This window comes from Saccopteryx bilineata, chromosome 5 (assembly GCF_036850765.1).
Source record: "Saccopteryx bilineata isolate mSacBil1 chromosome 5, mSacBil1_pri_phased_curated, whole genome shotgun sequence".
Taxonomy (NCBI): domain Eukaryota; kingdom Metazoa; phylum Chordata; class Mammalia; order Chiroptera; family Emballonuridae; genus Saccopteryx; species Saccopteryx bilineata.
The window spans coordinates 4,953,374-4,959,373 of NC_089494.1; the positions used below are offsets into that span (position 1 = coordinate 4,953,374).

Here is a 6,000-nt window from a genome sequence, read left to right on the forward strand (position 1 = left end):
TTTTGTGTGGCTTTTAAAAGTGTGCACACTGGGCCTGGTACACCGTAAGCCCTCAGCAAGTGACACCTATTTCTTCCCCCTAAAAACACCCCAAATCTCTTATTTATTTATTTATTATTATTTTTTTCTTAAGTTGGAAACGGGAGGCAGTCAGACAGACTCCCACATGCGCCCGACCGGGATCCACCCGGCATGCCCACCAAGGGGCGATGCTCTGCCCATCTAGGGTGTGGCTCTGTTGCAGCCGGAGACATTCTAGCACCTGAGGCAGAGGCCATGGAGCCATCCTCAGCGCCCGGGCCAACTTTGCTCCAATGGAGCCTTGGCTGCAGGAGGGGAAGAGACAGAGAGGAGGGAGAGGGGAAGGGGTGGAGAAGCAGATGGGCGCTTCTCCTGTGTGCCCTGGCCAGGAATCAAACCCGGGACTCCTGCACACCAGGCCGATGCTCTTCCTCTGAGCCAACTGGCCAGGGCCCCCAAATCTCTATTTAAATTAGGCTCGTTCAGGCCACCATTCTCTCCTTGAATTATAGGCACCTACTGATGGTCTGGGAAGGTGTCTGCTCATCTGAGGATCCAAAGCTGTGCACACTATGTGAAAATTCACAGCTCCCTCCTGAAACACCCTACACCCCCCCCCCCCCCCCACACACACAGCCTTAATTTCTAAGCATCCTCTTGCCTTATTCTAAAGGCTGAGGACTGACTTTCTTTCCCAGGAGCCTCTGGTCCTGCCAGCAAGTGCTGTTACATAACAAGGATGCCCTCAGGCCCACGGAGAAGCAGGTGCAGGCTCCCAGGAAGATCCCGAGGAAGTAGCTGGATTGTTCCCTGGGTGTGTGGGGACTTGGATTACTTTTCTGTCACTCCTCCAGAGGGTAGTGGCAGAACACGGGCTCCTATTGTGCACCCAGCTGGGGAACCAGGAGGCTCGAGAGTAACCCCTGGACAATGGGAGCAAAGCCAGCCTGTATGCACTCTGTGAAGTCCGTGTCCCTGCTCCGCGACCTTTCCCAATCCCCCTGGTTGTCAGGCAGCGACCTGGGGACAAAGAAGTCCCCGGTGCCCATCTCCAGGGCCTTAGGAAATAAAATACACCAGGGGCCCGACTCCAGTTCTCAGAAGAAAAATGGCAACACGGCCCCATTCAGGTGTCGGATTTGAAAATAACAAAGCTAAGGGAAACCCACATGGCTGGCCCCAGGCCAGCGGCTTCTACTCAGTGAAAACAAGGCTAGAACCTCCAACCGGGAGCCAGGGAGGATTTGCTTGGATCCGGGATGAGGTCATCAGGAGCTGAACTGGTATCTCTCAGGATTGTTTGGGGCAAGGGCTCCCCTAAGAAGCTGGTGGGAAGCAGGGGCCGGCCGCAGGAAGAACAGAGAAGGCAGGCACACACCTCGTACACCTCACTGGCCAGGACCCAAGAATTAAAGCCCCACTTCTATTAGCATATTCATTATCAGGCTGGAAACCAATATTAGAATAAGAAAGAAGTCTGTTTAAGCAGCCTGCAGGAAAACAATTCCAGGCTAACTCACAAACAACAGCAAAGCCAGACTCCCCCCTCCTTTCTACACAGAAACCCAGCAGCGCATTACCAGACAATGAGCCTGGCTAAGCACACTTATCAGCAACTTGGCCAGCCCCCTTTCTGGGTTCTTCCGGAAACCCTGTGCCGGGCTGGGATCAGCTGGGAGACCTTGGGCAGATCAAAGTGTTGGTGGAAGCGACAATAAAAAAAAAAAAAAAAGAAGAAGAAACTATCAAATGGCAAACTGGAGCCCGTGAGGCGTTCACAGAAAGAGGATCCTCCACCGTGGTTTCTGCTCAGGGGAACAAAGACCACCTGTGCCAGCGGCCCGGGCCGTATCTCTCCCCACTGGCTCTTCCAACTCAGGGTAGGAGTCCCTTCTAATTATTTTAAAAAGTCACTTAAGTGTGGGTGCCGGACACAGGGGACAACAGGAAAAAAAGAAAAACAGAACTCACAGAAGCTTCTCCAGCAAGACAGACCTGAGCTGGTCCTTGCTCGTCTGGGAAACAAGTGAGCCAGAAAACAAGCCCTCAGGAAGCCAGGTTCGCGCACGTCGAGTCCCACTCCCAGAACCAGCTGTTCCCTCTCGGGTCGCTGTGGCCTCCATGGTCCACAGACAGACAAGCATTATACCAGGGCAACTTGGGGCTGATCTGAATATCAGTCAGTGGCCCCTTACCCTCTCTCCACCTGCCCGCGCACAAAAAAGTCAGAGAGGAGGGGACTTTGGGCAGGAGGTCTCTTTCCAAGGCCTCCATTGTCTGGGGGACTTGGCCTGGACATTCTGCCCTGAGCCGAGGACCAAGATGTTTCTCCAGGCTCCCCTGGACATTCCTAGAGTCTGTGTCCCGGTCAGGAGGGCTGGGTGGGAGGTAGACTTTTATTTGATGAGGACAGCAACACAGAACAGCAAGCAAAATGCTCCTGGGCCCCTTAAAGTACAGCCGCTGTCCATCATCCAAGGATGGCAAAACGCTTTGCAAACCACCCATTAATTTTTATGGTGGCCTGAGAAGCAGATTGGGAATCATTACCTTCATTTTTACAAGGCAAGGAACCCAAACCACAGGGGACGGTGGAGAGGCACCACGCCAATCCTGTCTGAGCCAGCGATTCCAGCTGACCACCCTACTCTCTCTCCGGCTCAGGCCTACAGGAGGCACTGGAGAAGGCCACCCACTGCCACCCACCGGAAAGGGAGCACCCAAACTTTCTCAGGCTCAGAGTCGATCCTATTTTGAAGGGCGGGGAGGGGAAAGTTGCATAAAGAGATGACTTTTGGTTTAGGCTAGAGAGGCTCCAGTTGTAACTTACTGATGAAATCTGCAAGCGTGTGACCCCAAGAAAAAATGCATAAACTATTAAAGGCCATAGGAACTGCGGGATCAGGGATGATTTTTATATGCCTTTTATATCCATGTTTTCTACCCAAAGCAATATATTGTTTTTGTGATCAGACAAAAGTTACGCGAACTTATTACTACGGATAAGCACACAGTAGCAAGCTGCCACAGTAAGTTGTAAATAGCACGAATGAAACCCAGTCCCGTTTTCCCTTTTTAAATCTCACCGTGAGGCTTCACAACGCTCTCCTCCTGTAGAAAGCCCTGCCGCTCCTCTGGCCAGCCGACCAACACCCTGGGGAAGGGACAGAGCGGGCCTGGACCCAGAGCTGCAGGGCCAGCTCCGGGCTAGGAGATACCGGACTCCACCGCTGGGATATTCCGGACCACCAATCTGCGCCGCGGAGTGAGCTTCCCAGGAAACCTCATTTACCCAACAACGTGCCTCTCCCACCCGCCGGCGGCCGGCGCTGTCACCTCGCGGCTGCATGGGTAAGCCCAAAACCCGGGTTTTTATTTCCATTCTAAAACAAGGGATCTCCGAAGTTGAAATATGCATTGTCACCAAGTTTAACCTGGGACCGCGCGCCCTTCCCTCCACCCATGGACTTTGCAAGGGGGCGCCCCGGCCCCTTCAGCCTTCAGTGCACCCCACGGTAGCGCCAGGCGAGAGCGTACCCCCATGTTCGTGCCCCCTTGTCGACGTGGGCCACTCTGCAGGGCCGCCCCGGGAAGTGCCAGGGCCGGGAGAGTGGGGATCTGCGGGGCGCAGCCTGGGGCTCCGAGTGCGGTTCGGCGCCCGGAACCCCGATCGTGCCGCCTGCGCCGTGATCGGAGTGCTCCGAGGAGCGGCGAGGGGCGCGCGAGGCTTCCCGGACCCCGAACTCAAGACGGCGGGGGAACGATCGGCGGTGGGGAGGTGCGCAAACCCGCCGAGCCCGAGCCGGCGCCGCGGGAGCGAGGCCGGGCGCGGGGCTGGAGTGGCCGCAGGGGACCGCCCGGCGCGCCGCCTGCCTACCTGGCTCACATTGCGTCCTCCCACCGGCTCCTGCAGCTCGCCTCGCGGTCTGGGAGCTCGCCCCGCCGGGGACGCGCGCGTCTCCGCGGGAAACACCGCCCGGCGGCAGCGAGGGGCCGCGACTGCCGAGAGAGCCGGGAGCGCTGGGCCCCCGCCTCCGCGGGCGGGGGGTGGACCCCGTGTCGGGGCGGGGCTCGGGGGCGGGGGCAAGGCTAGTGAGGCGGTGACCGCGGCGGGAATCGGCGGGAGCCAGCGGCAGGGACGGTCCCCGCGCCGGCGCGGGGCTAAGGGGCGGGGTCTCCGGTCTTGGGGGCAGCCTGAGTCGAGGCCATTGGAAGCACCCGGGCGGCCGAGGGGGCGGGGAAGCAGATTGGGTAGGGTCCCGGACAGCGAGGCGGCCGCCCAAATACAGCGGCAGGGTGTGGACCGAGCCGGGAAGGGGGCGGGATGATCTCAGGGGGGTGGGGCCGAGCCGAGGGGGCGGGGGGCTGGGTGTGGTAACTAGGGGGTGGGGTCGAGCTGCCGCCGCCGGGAGGCCGGGGCGGGGCGTGAGTAACCAGGGCGGAGCTAGAGCGGAGGGGTGGGGCCTGGCGGAGGCTGCCCGGAGGCCGGGGGCGGGGCGTGTTACCCGGAGCGAGGCGGTGGCAATGTGCCCAGCGGGGTGGCGGTTGGCGCCGGGGCTCCGGAGTCCCGCGGGATTCCGCCTCGGCGCCTCCTCCGTCTCTTCCTCCTCCCGGCGCCACCCGGGGAGCGGGCTCTGGGCCGCAGGTCGACCCCGGGATTGTGGTCCCCGGTATGGGGGCGTATCTGGCTGCAGCTGTTCCACGGAGACCTTGTGGCCGCGCTCCTGTGCCTACTGCATGCCCATCCGGTCACCTCTTCTCTGGGGGTACGCTCTCGCCTGGCGCTACAGTTTATGAGGTTCGGATCCCCGAGCGGAGGTCACCTAGGCCCCTGAGCGTAGAGCCTAATTCTAAGAACACTTTTAGATACTCTTGTCGGAGACCGTGGAAGGAAGGCAGGTGTGGGACTGTAAGGGTCAAACGCGAAGTTTAAAAAGTAAAGACAAGAAAAAAGGCAGACACATTGAAAATTACCCAGGAGAACTTCCTGCTGAGCGGAGTGCAGATGGAATGCATGGCGTCAGGACCATTTATTTACACTTGGTATGGCCGGTGCACCGCTGGGTCCCCACGCCAAGAGCGCATGCCTAGCACGTTGTAGGCGCTCAGTAAATGCTCAGTGAAAGAATGCGTGCACCACTTACTGTGCGGTAAGCACTTTCCATGGACTGAGAGACACTTAATCCTCAGAAAACTCGACACTTGGCTACTCTCATTAGTCCATTTCACACATGAGCAGACAGAAGCTTGCAGGGTTGCAACAGAATTCGACCGGAGGCCACTCCAGAGGCTGAGCTCTAACCACTGCACCTGAGGGCCCCCTGCAGGACTGGCGCCCCCTGCAACGCAGAAACCAGGAACAGGAAGCACGGGTCTCAGTAGGGAAAAAAAGTTAACATTTGTTATTCCAGATCCAGAGCTAGACGCCTCCCTGTGCCCCATTCCTCACCCTTACCTTGTGAGGCAGATAGTATTATTATTCACATTTTATAGGTGACTTTAGGCTGTATATGGTGATCACACAGGACGTGTGAATCTAAATTCAAACTAGTATTTTCAGGCTCCCTCTGCCTTGGAGACAGACTTCCTTTAACCTGAGGAATCTGGTTTCCTACTTCTGGAACTGAAGTCTGTGTAGTTTTCAGGAGACACAGAGAGCCAGAGACATGGGTCTGGAAGGGTGGGCATTGGTATTCTGATTTTGGTGTCAGCTCCGCGTGGACCATTAAATGCCTGAAAATAGATGTAATTAGCCCGGCTAACCTAAAAATAAAAGGGTCTTTCAAAGTAAGAGGCAACAAGCATTTATTTGAGATCAATAAAAATATCTATTTGGGGCTGAGCAGATTCAGACCGGAAGTCCAGATAGTGTTCTGATTAGGAGACAAAGGGCGTGGGGTATTTATGAGAAAGGGAAGGAGGGAGCAATGACATCAACAGAAGGAAGGCATTGCTATATTGGTACAGATAACATCCACA

At 57.0% G+C, this 6,000-nt stretch overlaps 1 protein-coding gene across 1 annotated transcript in view; it reads right to left on the minus strand.

The window, feature by feature from the left end:
• The window catches only part of SH3BP4 (SH3 domain binding protein 4), a 90,393-nt gene extending 86,313 nt beyond the window's left edge, over positions 1-4,080 (minus strand). The window contains exon 1 of the mRNA XM_066280206.1: positions 3,899-4,080. The gene's annotated coding sequence lies outside the window, so the exon portion shown is untranslated. The remainder of the gene's footprint in view (positions 1-3,898) is intronic.
• Between the last annotated feature and the right edge of the window lie 1,920 nt (positions 4,081-6,000).